The 17,828-nt window shown below is 42.6% G+C and overlaps 1 protein-coding gene and 1 long non-coding RNA gene across 2 annotated transcripts in view; one reads left to right on the forward strand and one right to left on the reverse strand.

Moving 5' to 3' along the window:
• Ap1g1 (adaptor related protein complex 1 subunit gamma 1) overlaps positions 1-6,641 on the reverse strand; it is an 84,133-nt gene extending 77,492 nt beyond the window's left edge. The window contains exon 1 of the mRNA XM_087900381.1: positions 6,299-6,641. The gene's annotated coding sequence lies outside the window, so the exon portion shown is untranslated. The remainder of the gene's footprint in view (positions 1-6,298) is intronic.
• The window catches only part of LOC146890155 (uncharacterized), a 28,996-nt gene continuing 16,334 nt past the window's right edge, over positions 5,167-17,828 (forward strand). Inside the window, exon 1 of the long non-coding RNA XR_014999031.2 lies at positions 5,167-5,702. This is a non-coding gene — a long non-coding RNA (uncharacterized LOC146890155). The remainder of the gene's footprint in view (positions 5,703-17,828) is intronic.

Genomic DNA, 17,828 nt, shown 5'->3' on the forward strand with positions numbered 1-17,828 from the left:
AGATGTGCTCTCAATGTGTAGCCTTGGCTACCCTGGAACTCACTCTGTAGACCAGGCTAGCCTCAAGTTTAAAGGTCTCCCTGCCTCTCCAATTACTAGGTTTAATGGCATGTGCCACCATACCTAGCCTATTTAATGATAATCTTCTTTTCAAGATTTTCATTTTTAATTATGTGTGTAGGTGTACATCTGTGTGGGTATATGTACATGTAAGTGCAGTTGCCCATGGAGGCCAGAAAAGAGTGTCCAAATCCCCTGGACTTGGAGTTACAGATGGTTGTGAGCCACCTGATGTGGGTGCTGGAAACAAACCTGGATAAGTCTCTGCTATATGGTGCCCTCTTAACTGCTGGGCCATCTCACCAAGCTCTCTATGCAATCTTAATTTAACGCAAAGGCTTGTAAAGCAAAGAAAACAAAGTTTTTTCACAGTTACAAAGATCCCAGATCCTATCTTCCTCGTATCTGTTACTATCAGAAGTCAGTACTATCAGCCTCAAAGTGGGACAGGTTGTAAAGCTTGGGATGCTCAGGAAAGTAGGAGCTCAGGGAAAGACAATCAACAAACTGGAATTAGCAAAACAACTGCCTATCAGGCAAAAGTGACCACTGTGTGATGGCAACAAAAAAGGGGGAAAACTGCTGCCTGCCTCTAGGATGCCTTTAATTATCACAAGTACAGGGGCCACATATATCTTTTACATCTTAAAAAAAAAAAATTTCTTCTTAACTTATTTAATCTTCAATGGCAATGCTTCTAACTTATTGATTTTATTTTCCAATCGTCTCAATACGCTTTTTTTTTAAGGGCTAAACTTCCAAGTACTTAGTGAAAAAGCATTTTTCATGTCAATCACCTCACCCTAGCACTAAAGTGCTAGCTAATGCTGATTCAATAACTTTGGCAAGTGGATTGTTATTTTCCTAATTTCTAAACCTTTCAGACTTTCACATCCCTAGTAACTAAAACTCAAGCCAAATTAAGTATTTTGTATTATTCCTTCAAAGAAGAAAAAGCAGCTTGCAGGTATTTTCAAGGTAGAAATGACATTCCTTTTAACTTTCTCTTCCCTGCTTTCATTGAAATTAATTTTTTTTTTAATTTTGGAGACAGAGATTTTCTCTGTAGCTTTGGAGCCTGTCCTGGAACTCGCTCTGTAGACCAAGCTGGCCTCAAACTCACAGAAATTCACCTGTCTCTGCCTCCCAAATGCTAGGATTAAAGGTGTGCACCACCACCGTCCAGCAAAATGAAATTTTCTACACACACATACACACACACACACACACACACACACACACGCACGTGCACACCCCTACCTATTATGGAAAAATCCTACTATTGACAAACAAGATTTTCAAAACATACAAGTCAAGAAATATGAATTTATATAACCTCTATGTTCTCTTGTGGTAGCTGCTGTTATGGTTAGATGCGGGTCTGGCTATGAGAAGCTAACCCTGGCTGGCATGGAATTTGCTATGCAGATCAGATCAGGCAGGCCTAAAATTTGCAATGATCTTCATACCTCTGCTTCCTGAATGCTAGATTACAGGCAAGAGTGCCATGCCCAGCTTTACATGGTCTCATAGTTCTAAAATTGCTTACTACTTAAAATAACCTGGCTAAGCAAAGAAGCTGAGTAGGTTAAAGCTTGAAAGCAAAGGCTTGTAAACTGAGGTGTAGGGAGGCTGAAAGAGAAAGTTTATGGGGTAAGGTCACCCTGAGACACAGTAAGACCTTGTCTCAAAAACAAAAGGGAGATTGCTCAGCAGGTAAAAGCACTTGCCAAGCAGGATGACCTGAGCTCACTCTTCAGAGCCTATGTAAAAAGCATGTTTGCACATCTGTAACCCCAAGATGAAAGGCAGAGACAGAGAGACTGCTTCAACAAGGTAGAAAGCAAAAACTCTCAAAAATTGCCCTGTGGAGCATGGAGAGATGGCTCAGAAGTTAAGAGCATTGGCTGCTCTTGCAGAAGACCCTGGTTTGATTTTCTGTACACACGTAGTGGCTCACAACTTTCTGTGTAACTCAATCTAGGACATCCATGGGCACCAAACGTACATATGCAGCACAGACATCAATCATACAGGTAAAACACCAACACACATAATACACAATTTTGTTTACATTTTAAGTAGTCTTCTGGCCTCCACACTTTCACATGGCATATATATGCACATATATACACAAAATAATTAAAAATTTAAAATATAAAGCGATAAATAAAAAATTATAAATATAAAATAATAGAGAAACGTAATGAAGATTTTTTTAAAGCCAAAAATCAAGAACTAAAAACAATTCATAAAGCAATAAAGGTTAAAATGCAGGCCAGATGTGGTGACACACACCTTGATCCTAGGAAGGAGGTTGAGGCAGTGGGAAGTCTTGAGATAGAGGTTGGCCTGGTCTACACAGGTACTTGAGGACAGTCAGGGTTATAAAAGGAAACCCTGTCTCAAAAAACAAAAAAAAAAGTTTTATTTTTATTTTTTTTTGTACCAGCACATGCCTGAAAGAGTCAGATCCATGAACCTGGAGTCACTGATAGCTGTAAGCCTCCAAGTGGGTGCTGGGAACCTAACCTTGATCTTCTGGAAGAACAGCCAGTGCTCTTACCCAGTTACTCATCTCTCCAGCACCCATAAAAGCTTTATGTTTACATTCCTTCAGTTAAAATCTAAGAGTTTTCAAGTTTTGGGCTTTTGTTTTGTTTGTTTATTTGGTTGATTGGTTGGTTTCTCAAGGCAGGGTTTCTCGGTGTAGTCCAGACTGTACTGCAACTCACTCTGTAGACCAGGCTGGCCTGAAACTCAAAGATTTACCTACCTCTACCTCTCTAGGGCTGGGAACTAAAGGCAAGTTTTGAAGTTTTGATCAGTTATATCCTACTACACACAAAATTTTATGTTCCTGTCAGGTAGTGGTGGCGCACGCCTTTAATCCCAGCACTTGGGAAGCAGAGGCAGGCGGATATCTGTGAGTTCGAGGCCAGCCTGGCAATGCTACAGAGAAACCCTGTCTCGAAAAACAAAAAACAAAAAAACAAAACAAAAAAAAATGTTCCTATCAAATAAAAATAAAGGGATTAAGATTTTGCTTTTTGAGACAGGGTTTCTCTATATAGTCCTGGAACTCACTCTGTAGACCAGGCTGACCACGAACTCAAGGAGATTCACTTGCCTCTGCCTCCCAAGTGCTGGGGCTAAAGGTATGTGCCACCTATGCCTGGCAAGATTAAACATTTTGAAATCTGTCTTGGCACATATATTCCAATTCAACTTTTTAAATTAAAAAGAAAAACTATTGGAAGAACTCATTTGATCTTTTATATTTGCATAAAGAGTTTTTAATAATTCATTTAAAACTACTTGGGCTTTTTATCTTCTTTATATACTGATTAGTTTTAAAACTTTTTGGTTTTGACTTTCTGGGAGGCAGTACCTGTAGCTTTAAGTTATGCTAGGCTAGCAATTCCACTACTTGGCTTTTTAAAAGTAATTTTGGATAAAATATCAGCAAGGCATTACTGGTAATTTCTATATTTTATAGTTTCATTCTAAAATTCACTCTTAGATTGTATGCTTGTTATCAGTAAACAGCCTGTATCAAAAAACAGGTAACTCCACAATAGAAAGTGAATGTTGCCCCGGAGTGGCAAATACCTGCATTCCCAGCACTGGAAAGATAAGGAGGCATCCCAAGCTCCAGGCAAAACGAGCAACATAGGAGACTGTCTCAAAAACCAAAGCTGGTCCAGGACTGATGGCACAGACCTGTTCATCCCAGCTACTCACAAGTTAAAGCCAGCCTGAGCAAGTCAGCAAAATCATATTTCAAAAGGGGGGGGGTGCAGTAGGGAAGAAGGAAGGAAGGAAATAAATGGAAGTTTTCTAAACACAAATGTTAATTTCTAGTGCCATTCTCAACAGCCAAGATGGGGTAGTCATTTATATATGTACTAATCAATGATACACAAAACAGCACTTTGCTAATATCTGTTTGGCAAAGGTATACTTTCCCCAGGTAAACTGTAAACCATCTAAGAATGGCATTTAAATTTCAGTATGTTATACCATAACATAAAATGAGTTAAATAACTTTTGATAGTTCTTTCAATACGTTTTTCAAAAGTAGAACATTTCAATAGTAAAGTACACGGAAATATTGAGTTCTTTTTAAAGCAAAAGAAAACTCAACAACTGCAAAGCAACATACTCACGGAACTCATATCTAAGAGTAATTAACATGGCTCTGAAGGAGTCTCCTCTCCAAAATAAGCGCACAGAATATTTACACTGAAAATACTGTCCTCTTTGACATTGTATGACCTGTAAAAATTCTTCCTGCAGTCTCATTTCAAAAGCTTAATAATAATAAAGCATCAAAGGGTCAGAGAGACGGCCCAGTGGCTAAGAGCACTTAACTTGTAGAGAACATGGATTCAGTTTCCAGCACCCACATAGCAGCTCACAACTGCCTATAACTCCACTTCCAGGGGGATCCGAATACACTCTTCTGACTTCCACCAGAACCAGTCATGCACGTGGTGCACAAACATACATGCAGGCAAGACACTCATACACATAAATAAATAATTCTTCAAAAATTTGTAAAAAGAAGTATCAATATAAAGTTTACGAGTACCAAGAGATTAGACTCGGGCCAGGCGGTGGTGGTACACGCCTTTAATCCCAGCACTCCGGAGTCAGAGGCAGGTGAATTCCTGTGAGTTCGAGGCCAGCCTGGTCTATAAGAGCTAGTTTTCCTGGACAACTAGGACTGTTACACACGGAAACCCTGTCTTGAAAAGCCAGAGAGCGAGAGCGAGAGCGAGAGCGAGAGAGAGAGAGAGAGAGAGAGACTTGATTCCGTTCAAGTTAGGTTTTGAGTCACTTAACTAAGAACTCAAAGAAATTATATCTCTTTTGCAAATGTAAAAAAACCTAGGCTGAGATAAAAATAGGGGTGACTCAACCACACTCACCCAACCTGAAATGTAGGAACTAATCAGTGAAATATTGTTAAATTCTTTTTATTAAAGCACGCTGGACTACAAACAGACGTTAAAAACAGAACTAAAGTAACGAGGCTATCAGTACTTCCGAGGATCCACAGGTTTCAGATCAAAACTTAAGAGGTATATACTAGTAGGCAAATACTACAGGCAACGGTGGAAATGGATGCTTAAAAATCTAACTACCCTGAGAAAAGTCAACATATGAAGTCAGCAGAGATCATTACTATACAAACACCTAAGAGGTGAAGTCACTAAGAGATCATTCAGCTCGCGCTTCTGTTAACTAATCCCTATAGGAACCAAAAAAAAGCTATTTTCCTTTCTACCTACGTCAGATTAATATTCTCCAAGGGCAGATTTCCGTGCTCAACACATACAACGCCAAAAGAAAAGAAAAAGGGAGGGGGGAAGTATCAATAGGTGCCCAGCGTTCAAGGAAGAAAGGAAATCTAGAAAGTATTTTGACAGCTCCTTCCCAACTAAAACTGCTCCGCCTGCTTTAAGCCCATTTACTGCCGAAATACACCGTAGGTGGTTCGACGGCTCTCCAACATCAAGCCCGAACTGGGAAGCATAACCCACAGTTCCGGGCAATGAGGAAGATGCGGAGAATTACAAGAAACTGACGTCTGCAGAACCAAGAGTTGGAGATGAGGGGTAGCAGTGCAGTCGCAGGTAAGTTTTTGTTCTTTTTTTTTTTTTTTTTTTTTTTTAAGGAAAGGGAAAAAAAGGCGGAAAATTTAGGTCCAGAAGTTACTTGGAAGGTTAGAGGGAGGCGAGGCCGATGTCCGGTTCTGAGCGGCCGGCAGCGCAGGGACAGGTAGCATTACCCCTGCAGGTGGAAATGCCGAGAGTTCCCAGCTTTGACCCGAGGCCACCACACAAGAACGCGGAGACGTGGCTCCGAGAGGACACGCGGGGGTGGGGCCCGGCCCGCTGAATCCTAGGCTCCCTGAACGGGCTTTCAAAGGAGAATCGCAGCCTGGAAAAGTCAATGGGTTCAAGGCGGCCTGCACCGGCTGGACAGCACCACCACAGGCAAAGCGGCCGCGCGCCGCAGCTCCCGCTCAGCAGCCTCCGAGGGTCGGCCCTCAGGAAGTCCGAGCAAGCCCTGGGGCGCCCCGGTCCCACCTGACCCAACCTGGGTCCTCCTCACCCCCCACGGCCTAAGACCGGGCCCCTGGGACTGACAGGAGGCTCCCAGGCAAACGCTCGCAGCCGCAGCGGAGCCAAAGACACAACCTGCTCTCAGTGCCGCGAGTGACACTCACCGGCCCGAAACCTCGAGTGAAACCAGCAGCTTCGGGGGCGGCGGCAGCAGTGGCAGCAGGAACCGAACATCCAAAATGGCGGCTCCCTCGGCCTCAGCACCGCTACCGCAGGCGGAGGGATCCCGGGCAAGGAGGGAGTTTCTAACTCACTTCGCGCGCCCCCGAGAAGACGCCGCCCCTCGGCTCCCTTTCCTCGTCAACTCCCCGTCCCTTGAACTGCAGCCTTTCCTGTTTCCCACCTCGGGTGACCCGAAAACTCGGACCCTGCCGAGGACTATTTGCCAGGGAGGAGGCGACTGAGCCTGGCAGAGCGACGCAAAGCGTAGCAAGGGTCGGGGCTGTCACTGATGACGCTAGACGCGGCTGCCGAGTCACCGCTGCGATGAGTCTCAACTAGAAAGGTCCGGCCGCCCCCAGAGTCAGAGCACTTTGGTTCCGCTCGGCGGCGGCGGGGGTTGGGGAAGGAAGCTGAGCTACCAGGAACCGGTGGGGCCACCTGAAGGGGCGGAGCTAGGCAAGGTGGCTGAAGAAGTCGGAGGGAGAGGCAGGTGGAGACGCAGGACTCCCATCCAATGTTTAGTCCTAAAGAATTCCTAAATCGTTCCCGTCACCTTGAGTCCTTAGCTTTCTGTTCAACTTTAGAAGCCTGCTCCTAGTGGTCTTGCAGTCTATGGTTTTATTGTATCTTCACAGAACTTTTACGAAAACAGGTTAGAAGATGAAGGAGAAGAATGGATTCCAAGCAACAAATGACAGCCAAAAAAAAAAAAAAAAAACTCTTCCAGAATAGTCTTTCAATCTATGATTGAATGAACTAATGACCTGAGCCAACGAAAATCTTAACGAGACAGTTCCTGGCCTGATAAATAATTGCTAACTTGTGACAAAAGTCTTTTCCATGTGAACCTAGAGATCCTTGATATCTTGGCCCATTTAAAGGAAAGGTGACCTACCTAGAAAAAAACCTTTCCAATAGATTGGCAACAAAGCCGTCCCGGATGTGAACAAAACACAGCACTAAACTGAATGCCAAAGACAGGGAACCAAGCCCAAATCCTAGGTTTGAGACTTCCGTGTCATAAACAGGAAGTTGCACCCTTTTCCTTGGGCATTCGTTTTTCATGCAAGGATTTCAAAATACTTTACAAACGTTTAACTGGGTATGTCTAGCTGTACTATTTTGACCTTGAATTTCTGGGGCATAGCAAGTGACTGGAAAGAAAGGACATCAAGGGCATGATCACATTTCTTTATTAAATATTGGTATCCAGTTGTTCATATGGACAACCTAACCCTCTAAGCAATCTCTTGAGTCTTAGTAGCTAATCTAATTTTACAAATAGAGTTAAGACTTGCCCGGCAATAATAACGCACACCTCTAATCCCAGCATTCGGGATGCGGAAGCTGGTGGGTCTCTCTGAGTTCAATGCCAGCCTGGTCTACAGAGCAAGTTTCAGGAATAACCAGGCTACATAGAGAAACCCAGTCTTGAAAAATCAATAACAACAACAAAAGAAAGAACGAAAAGAAGGTAAGAAAAGAAAAACCGAGAAAGAGAGAGAGACTTAAGATTCAGAAACTATAACTGTCTTCCACACTGGATTCTGTCATAAGATGCCATCTTACAAAATAAAAAATCCACTATACCCAAAACATGCATTCCAACCCAGAGCTACCGGTTCAAAAACAGAAGGCTTATGGAATTCAGACCCTCCTATTCTTCTGCACATCTATGCATGTTAACCCTAGATCATATGACAATACAGAATAAAACTAGAACATTATAATGTTAGAATAGTTCAGACCACTCTGAGTCAGGTTTATGCAAGAAACATGCCAAATTCACTTTGAAGTTTCCACAAAAGAAGTTTTTCAAGTCAAAATGCAAGGCAAAGGTAGCCTAAGTCTTCCACCTTAAGGGCCAAGATTAAGTGTTTACCATAGTAAACAACAAAAGAAAAGATGTCTTCTTCAGAAGGGCTTTTGAGGCAGCTGTGGTGGCAGCATCTACCTGAAAGAGGCTGAGGCAGAGGGATTATGATGAGTTGAAGCCTAACCTCAACTGCATAATGACTTTGTCTCACGAACCCCATACCCCCCAAGACAAACTGAACACCCAAAGGAAAATTGTACCTTAAACCCTCTCTGTGTTGCTATTTTCTTCAGTTAGGTTTTTCTTTATATAAATTACCACTCCATTAGCCTAGTGCGGTGATATACAATGAAATCCCAGCATTCAGGAGGTGGGGCAGGAGGATCAGAGATACAAGATCATCCTTGGCGGCATAGCAAGTTTGAGGTTAGCTTTGGCTACATGCGACCCTATCTCAAGAAGATTAAAACAAAACAAAGCTGTAACCTTACTATCCTGATTTGACAAATTTTCACACAATGTGATGAATTAGATTGAGCATGCTGGAGAGATGTTTCGGGAGTTGCAAGTACTTGCTGTTCTTGCAGAAGACCCAAGTTCAGATCCCAGCCCCCACGTCTGGCAGCTCCAGCTCCGCGGGATCTGACGCCTTCTGGCATTGGTTGTCTGCACCCTGAACCTAACAGGGGCATGTTGTAGCTTACAACTTACACAAGTACTTCCACGTAGATTCAGTCACTTATTCAGCATGCACTGTGAGCTTGTAAGCTGCAAAGGTCTTATTTAAAAGATTGGTTTCTGGTTCTAGACTACCTCGGCTTAAAAACCTTACCTTCCCAGCTGGAAAGATGACTCAGTGCTTAAGAGCACTGGCTACTCTTGCAGAGGACCCAGGTTCAGTTCCAGTTCCAGGGGACACCACACCCTCTTCTGGCCTCCACAAGCACTGCACACACGATGCACATACATACATACACACATACCTACAGGCAAAATACTCATATACATGAGATAAAAATAAATATTCTCTAAAAACCAACCCTGCCTTCCTTTCCTGTTCTTATTGAGCTATTTTATGTCTCTGAACACATCTGATCCTCAGTGTGTCCATCAGTGACTGAAGCTGGTGGTGACACTGGGATCTTTGAGCTGATATGACACATAAAACAGTAGCTAGCATCTGGGTGTGGTAGTTCAAGCTTTTAATCTTAGGACAGACAAAAGCAGGTGGATCTGTGTGAATCCCAGGTCAGCCTGGTCTACAGAGGTAGTTCCAGACCAGGAGGACTACTTAGTGAAACCCTATTTCAAAATAAATTACCTTTTAGTTTTTAATTCAAGTTTTAAAAAGAAAAACCTAGAATAATAACTGGCACATACTAAGTGCTCAGCGAAATCCTTAGTTTCCTTAAGATGAGTTTTTTTTTTTCATCGTCATTTTAGAAATATGGAAAGAAGTTCTCAGAGTGCTTAAGGGATCCCCCTTTTTTGGGGTGGGAGGTACTGGTCTTGGGGGTTCATTTCCTAGAACCCACATGTTGAAAGGAAGGAGCTGCTTCCCACTACTTGGCCTCCGACGTACTATGCATATGCTGTGGCATGGTGCCTGCTTGCATACACACAAAATAAGTAAATAAAACATAGGAAGATATTTTAGTACAAACAATACCATGTGTCTGTTTACTCATTTATTACTGTAAGGGTATGATGTGGGGGATGGGGGATGAGAGAAATATGTGCCACAAAGCAGCTGTGGAGATCAGAGAACAACTTTGAGGAATCTGTTCTCTCTGTGCATCGTTAGATGTGGGATAGAGCTCAAGACACCAGGCTTGCACAGTTAGTGCCTTTAGTCACTGAACCATCCGGCCTGCTTTGACACACTGCCCTACAACCGAAACTAGACTCAAATCTAGACCTGCCGATTCTGAACTTCTCTTCAAGTCCACGAAGTAAGCATTCCATCAATGGGCAGCCTAATTCGTGTCACTAGGCCATGCTTCCCTAGATGGTCTAGAAACTATAATAGACATTACAAAAGAGACTTCCCCCTGCCATCTAGATAATTCAAATTTCATTGAGGAAAACTACAGTTTTAAATACTTCACAAATGCAAAAAACTCCAAATGCTGATGTTATCTTCTAGCAGATAAGTCCTTGCTAAAAATAAAAATATGAAGCTGGGCGGTGGTGGTACACATCTTTGATCCCAGTACTTGGAGGCAGAGACAGGAAGATGTGATTCCAAGACTAGTCAGAGACGCATAGTGAGATCCTGCCTCTAAATAATAAATTAAATTAAAACAAAATATGGGGCTGGAGTTGGCTCAGAAGTTAAGAATGTGTCTCTTTATTTCAGAAGACTCAAGTTTGATTCCCAGCACCCACATCAAGGAGTTCACAACTACCTATAACTAACTCTGGGAGATCCAGTGCTCCTGGCTTGCATAGGCACCCACACTCGTGCACATACTCGTGCAAAGATACACACAAACACATCCACATGATTTAAAAGAAAAATTAAATAAATATAAAACAGAAACAGAAGAAATGAGAGGTCTTTAGTAAAGCAGTAAAACAGGGCTTTTTGGAAGCCCTGGCATGTGAATGGGAGCCTGGGATTCTCAACGGATTCCTCTGTCTTTGTTTAGGAATATAGTAGGTTTTCTGGGTTTGGAGGGTGGTTTAGGGGTTTGGGAGGGTTGTTTGTTTAGCTTCTTAAGTTACATTTATCTATCAGTCTCCTTTGTGTGCATATGTGTGTGTGTGTGTGTGTGTATGTGTACGCACATACATGTATCATATGTGCATGTAGACGTCAGAGGACACCTTTCAGGAGTTTGTTCTCTCCTTTCACCATGTGAATCCTGGTGCTTGAACTCGTGTTCAGTCAGGCCCAGAGTCAAGTACCTTTACCCTCTCAGACATCTTGCCAGTCCTAGTTTTTTGACTTTTTGAGGCAGGGTTCCGTGCATCCCATTCTAGTCTTGTAGCTAAGGCTGGCATTGAACTCCTGAACCTCCTGACTCCACCCCTCAAGTGCTAAGGTGTGTAACCTGATGATCAGTAATACAATGGTTTTCTTTAACTGACTCTGTGGGGTATTAGCAGCTGAAGCCCAGTGCCCTTTAGACCAAACAGAGACAGTCGACTCTGAAAAAAGCAGTCAGGAAGTTTGGACAAGGGACATTTCCTGTCTCTCTGAATGCCAGAGACTTCAGTTGAGGGGCAAGAGTGACGAGGAGACAGGTGGGAAACACAGTGAGTCAGTCCAAGAGACTTCTCTGCTGACTGGTTTTGTTATAGGTTGAGTCATGAGACTCTATAAATAAGCATGGTTGTCAGAGCGAAATTAGTCTCTCTGCTGTTGTTTATACTGTTTACACACACACACACACACACACACACACACACACATTTCCATGCTTCCTCTTAGCAGATCCCTGGTGACAGTATATCCTGGCCTGGAAAAGGGAAAATGATGTAAAAAAAAATCACAACTCCAAAAGTCAATTCCATGTATAATTTGCTCTCATATTAAGAGAACATTAAAAGAATTAAAGGAACTGGAGATATGGGGTCAGTGTTGTGAACATTTGCTACTCTTACAGAGGACTTGAGTTTGATTCCCATCATGTACACAGTGGCTCACAACTCTCTGGAGCTCCAGTGGACCTCCGTGGGTACCAAGCATATATGTGTGCACATATATACATGCAGACAAAATACTCATACACATAAAATAAAAAATAAATCTTTCTATTTTATTGGACATTAATCCTATGTTCTCTCTGAGTGAAGACCAAAGCCCAGAAGAACCACACTGCTTCCTTGCTTTAGAAAAAAATTTTAAGAAGCTCGAAGTCCATCTAAGATTCTATGTGACAGCACACACGCCCCTTATATTTTTTTTGACTGTCAATAATTCTGTATTATGCCTTTAATCCAAGCACTCAGGAGGTCAGAAGAAGATGGATCTCTGTGGGTTCAAAACCAAACTGTTCTACATAATGAGTTCCAGAATAGCCAGGGCTACATAAAGAGACCCTTTTCATATTCCTCTCCTGTTCTTCTAAAATCATCTTCATAAGTTGCTTCAAAACTACCCTGAGAGGCCCAAGAAGCACTGGGACATATGCAGTCACCAGACATCCAGTCTCTTGTGGCCAGTTCAGAGAACACCAAGTTCCTACTGTGACCAGCAGCCCACATGTGCCAGAGGCAGGTCCAGGATTCCCCCAGGTGCTATGGGGAAGTCTTTCCTTTCTGAGAAGAGGAAGCAAGCAACTTTGCTCTGCCCTATCCCTGACCTAGTACTCGGAGGCCCTTCCACTAACGCTGTATGATATATATAATCCCACCACACACACACACACACACACACACACACACACGATACTGTTAAACCCAGGGCTTGGCGAGTACTTTACCACTAACCCTAATTAGAAACTTGTTTCTTATGAGGAAGGTGAAATGTTTTTCAAAGAAAGACAATAGTTTATAGGTATCACATTCTCATGTATAATGCAAGCTCTCCTTTAAACAGAAAGGAGCATTATGAAATAAAGGTTTTTGCATAATGAATAGTTGAAATTAATTTTTTTTTCTTCTTTGAGATAGGGTTTCTCTGTGTAGCAGTGCTGGCTGTCCTGGAACTCACTCTGCAGAACAGGCTGACCTCAAATTTACAGAAATCTGCCTGTCTCTGCCTTCCAAGTGTTGGGATTAAAGGCGTGTGCCACCACTGTCGGGCTAAAAATTAATTTGGTATTTTGTTTACATGGCAAGCCATAGGCAGCCTGGGCTGCCTACATACATAATAAACATAATAAAACAAAAACAACAGCAGCAAGCTTTAATTTGGCAATTTGCAGCAAATCTAAAACTGCTCTTAAAAAATAAAGAACTAGAGAAATGGCTCAGCAGGTTAGAACACTTGTTACTCTGGTAAGAGAACCAGGATTTGGTTGCCTGCATCCACATGATGATTCAGCACTGTCTCTAACTCCAGTCCCGGGGACACAACACCCTCTTCTGACCGCCACTGGCACCACATTTGCATGTGGTGCACAGACATACATGCAGGCAAAACATGCATACATATAAAATAAAATAAGTATAAAACTTTGAAAATTAAAAATAGTTCTTAAAAAATATAGAGGCTAGGAGGATGGCGCAGAGGGTAAAACCACTTGCCACCACGCCTGACAAAATGAGTTTGATCCCCGGAAAGAACTGACTCTATGACCCTCACGAGTTGTTCTCTGATGTATACACACACTCATACACACACACCATGCACGCACATACACACCCATGCACTGTGCATGCCCCCTAACATATAAATAGATAAATGGAATAAGAGCCCAAGAGAGTGATCAGCAGTTAAGAGGACATATTGCTCTTGCAGAAGACCAGGGTTGATTCCCAGCTCACACATCAGGTATTTCACAATTGCCTGTAACTCCAGCTTCAGGGGATATGACACACTCTAATCCCCTGAAGTATGTGCATAGACACAGACACACAGGGATATGCATAAATGCATCATCATCATCATCATATTTTAAAAAATAAGTGGTAGTAATAAAAAATTAAGGGCCAGTCTTGGAAAACACATCAGAATGACCTATTGTAATAGTGGCCCTGAGAGCTGTTTGTACTTCAGAATTCCTTAGGAGCTGATCAAAGGGACAGACATCACCTGTATGTATTCAGAAACTTGCCCACCATGTAGAAAATCGGTGCTAAGAAACCTTCCCCAAATGCAAACAAGTTTGTTTACCTAAGAGGCCTCACACAAGAGCTCTGTCCATTTGTGTGAGCTGGGTTCCCACAGCAAGGCTCTTCTGAAAGGCCCTTCGTTGTCCTGCCAGTTTTTAGAATCTGTTCAACACTGGAAGGCCCATACTTTCAGAACTGTATCAGGAATTTCAAAACATGATCTACACCCATATTGTAAATGCTTAGTTGCTACAAAGAAACACTCTGTACCCCTGGTAACCACTAGCATACTCCCTAAGCCAGTGAAGATTTTTTTTTTCTGTTTTTTCGAGACAGGGTTTCTTTGTAGCTTTGGAGCCTGTCCTGGAACTTGCTCTGTAGACCAGGCTGTCTTCGAACTCACAAAGATCGACCTGACTCTGCCTCCTGAGTGCTGGGATTAAAGGCATGCGCCACCATTGCCTGGCGAAGAAATATTCTTATAATGTTTGAAAGGCCTCCGGCTTCTTCCAGCATTTTCTAAGCTTGAGAATCAGCAAAGAAAGTAGGGTGTTCTGATTATGGCCATCACTCTAAAAGCAAGGAAAAATATCATTAGGAAGTGATTGGTTGGAGTTTCAAATGCAAGTTGTAAACAGCAACCTTCAATAAATATTTCTTTTTCTGTTTACTTATTGGTATGTGTGAGTGTGTGTGTGCCCATGTGTGTGTGCACATGCACACTCTTGCAAGCGTAGAAACGTGCCAAAATGAATACGTGAAGGTCAGAAGAGAAGCGGCAGGCGCTGGATCTTCTGCAGATCCTAGGGAGCAAGCTCAGGTCATCCGACTTGGCAGCAAGTGCTTTAACCACTGAGCAATCGCACCAGTCCTAGATAGAAATTAATTTTTTAAAAAAACAATAACAACAATAATAATATATGAAAAATTAGGATGGTGTAGTAGCACAGGCCTTTAATCCCAGCACAAGAGTGTGCTTTGCTTGTATGTATGCATGTGTATCATGGGTGTGCACTGCCTGCTGGGGTCATAGGGAGGATCAGGTTCCCTCGGACTGAAGTTACATCTGGTTGTGAGCCACGGTGTAGCCCCTGGGACATGAACCTGCATCTACAGGAAAGGCAGTCAGTATTCTCAACTGCTGAGTCCTCTCTTCAGCCCAGGATCTTACTTCAGCATGACAACAATTCATTTTTGAGCTACTCAGGGAAATCTAATGCGGCTTAAGTATTCTATAATATGAAGGGTTGTTTTCATTGTACTGGGTCAATGGTGCTGTTGTGGAGTGGAAGAACAAAGGGTGTATGCTGGCGCTTCATACAGTCGCGTGTCACAAACAATGCTGCAGTGAACAATGAACTGTAGTGGAATTTAAAGCGTTGCTCACGTGTTTGCGCTGATGCTAGAGTAAACAAAGCTACTGTGTCAGCAGCCATCTAAAAATCAAACATACGGTTTATTTTTTTAAAGACTGTTTTATGATTTACTTCACTTTATTTTATGGGCAATGGTATAAAAGTGTCAGATCGCCCAGGAACTGGATTTACAATCACTTATGAGCTGCCATGTGGGTGCTGGGAATTGAACCCTGGTTCTCTGGAAGACGAGTCAGTGTTCTTAACCACCCAGCCATCTCTCCAGCCCCAATCATACAAGTACATATAATATTATATATATATATATAAAACAGTATAGAATAATAATAATAATAAACAATTACATTACTAGTTTATACATATACTTGCACTATTTTTTTGGTTGTTGTTACTTTAAAGTACAAAACTTATTCCGGGGGCTAGAGAGATGGCTCAGTAGTTAAGTGCTCTTACTGCTCTTGTAGGGGAGTCAAGTTGGATGCCCTAGAGCTGGAATTACAAATGGTTGTGAACTTCCATGTGAATTCTGTGGGCCAAACCAAGGTCCTGGCAATCTTTTTTAACATAAGGTCTTACTGTATAGCCCAGGCTAGCCTCAAACGTACCCTTTTACTTCAGTCTCCCAAGTACGAGCTGGGATTGCAGATATGAACCACTATATCTGGCTTCAGAGATAGTTTTTGTCTGGAAGGTAAACTGTTAAGAGAAAGAACTTTGGGGGCTGGAGAGATGACTCAGTGGTTAAGAGCATTGCCTGCTCTTCCAAAGGTCCTGAGTTCAATTCCCGATAACCACATGGTGGCTCACAACCATCTGTGGTGAGGTCTGGTACCCTCTTTTGGTCTGCAGACAGAATATTGTATACATAATAACTAAATAAATAAATATTTAAAAAAAGAGAGGGGGAGGGGGGAAAAAGAGAGAAAGAACTTTGATGGGACTGGAGAGATAACTCAGTGGTTAACATGGCTCCCTGATCTTCCCGAGGACCCAGGTTCTGTTCCCAGCACCAGGGAGGGAGGGAGAGTGAACAGTGAGCATTGTAGGATCAGAAATACCTACAAGATTTTATTTTATTTTATTTTGTTTGTTTTTGTTTTTCGAGTCAGGGTTTCTCTGTAGCTTTGGAGCCTGTCCTGGAACTAGCTCCTGTAGACCAGGCTGGCCTCGAACTCACAGAAACTCACAGAGATCCACCTGCCTCCTGTACCTCCCAAGTGCTGGGATTAAAAGCATGCGCCACTACTGCCCGGCTAACCTACAAGATTTAAAAAAAAAAAAAAGACAAGAAGACATTACTTTGTATTTTATGTCAAACACTAAAGAGTAAAGAAAATCAATAACTATGGCTTGCTTTCGTTTCTTACTATATGACCTCTTCAGATTCACACAAAGTAGTGAGTGTTTTATATTGTTTTGGGCATAAAAATATATTGTTTCCAATACATATATATATACATATGTAATATTTAAAAGCAAAGTTTGACCTCTCTAGTCCAATCTTCTTCCTTCTTTCTTTTCTCAAAGACTTTGTTTTAATACCAACGAAAGCAAGCGCTGTGGTTCACCAGCAGCTGAGAGTGTTGTATCAATATGCACTTACGTCTACAAAACGTCAGCTAAACTAAAGCCATAGCGAACTATAGACACATTAGTGTTCATTTCACACGCTCTACTGACCACCTCATATAAGCCAGGAACAGTGTGAGGCAATCAGTAGTGAACAAAATGTGTAAAACTCCCTGCCTGCGGGCATTCTAGTGGGGGAGACAGACAATAAACAACAAATAACAAATAGAGCTAACGTAGCTCTAAACTACGTTAGCTAAGACACATACCATAGTGAAAAGTTACCGAGCTGAGAAAGGGGGGAGGTCAACATTTTAGTAAAGGAAGCCAGGAAGGGTCCCATAGAGAAGGGAACATTGAAGACTTGAAGGACGTCGGAGCATGGCAAGGCAAGTATTTTGAAAACACAGAGTTCCAGAAAGAAAGAGATATAAAGGTCTTGGGGCAGGAATGTGCCTCAGTCTTTGAGGTAGCCTGAAGAGGCACAAGTGTGAAGGTCTGAGGACAGCTTGTGGGAATCAGTTCTTCTCCTCCCACTTTGTGGGTCCTGAGGATCAAACTCAGGCCATCAGACATGGCAGCAATAACCCTTACCCACTGTGCCATCTTTTTTATTGTTTTTTATGGAATTATACATTTTTCTCCGCTCCCCTCCCACTGAGCCATCTTACCAGGCTCCACCTCTCTTTTTCACGTCCAGGTTACCGTGAGGTGAGTCACTTTGCCCCAGCACACGGTCGTGGATGTGAGGATCACCTCCATGGCATTTGCCTTCTCCACAGGCCTGGAGCAACTGGCTAAGCAATCATGGGCTGGAATCTCTGAAACTGAGCCAAAGTGTCAGGTAGGGTTAGTGATTGGTGTCGTATACACCACGCCCAAACAAGCTGGGGAGGAAAGGATTGATTTTGCTTTTACTTCCACATCACTGTTCGTCATCAGAGGCAGGCAGGGCAGAAACTCAACAGGGTAGGAACCTGGAGGCAG

This window comes from Myodes glareolus, chromosome 22 (assembly GCF_982192425.1).
Source record: "Myodes glareolus chromosome 22, mMyoGla1.1, whole genome shotgun sequence".
Taxonomy (NCBI): domain Eukaryota; kingdom Metazoa; phylum Chordata; class Mammalia; order Rodentia; family Cricetidae; genus Myodes; species Myodes glareolus.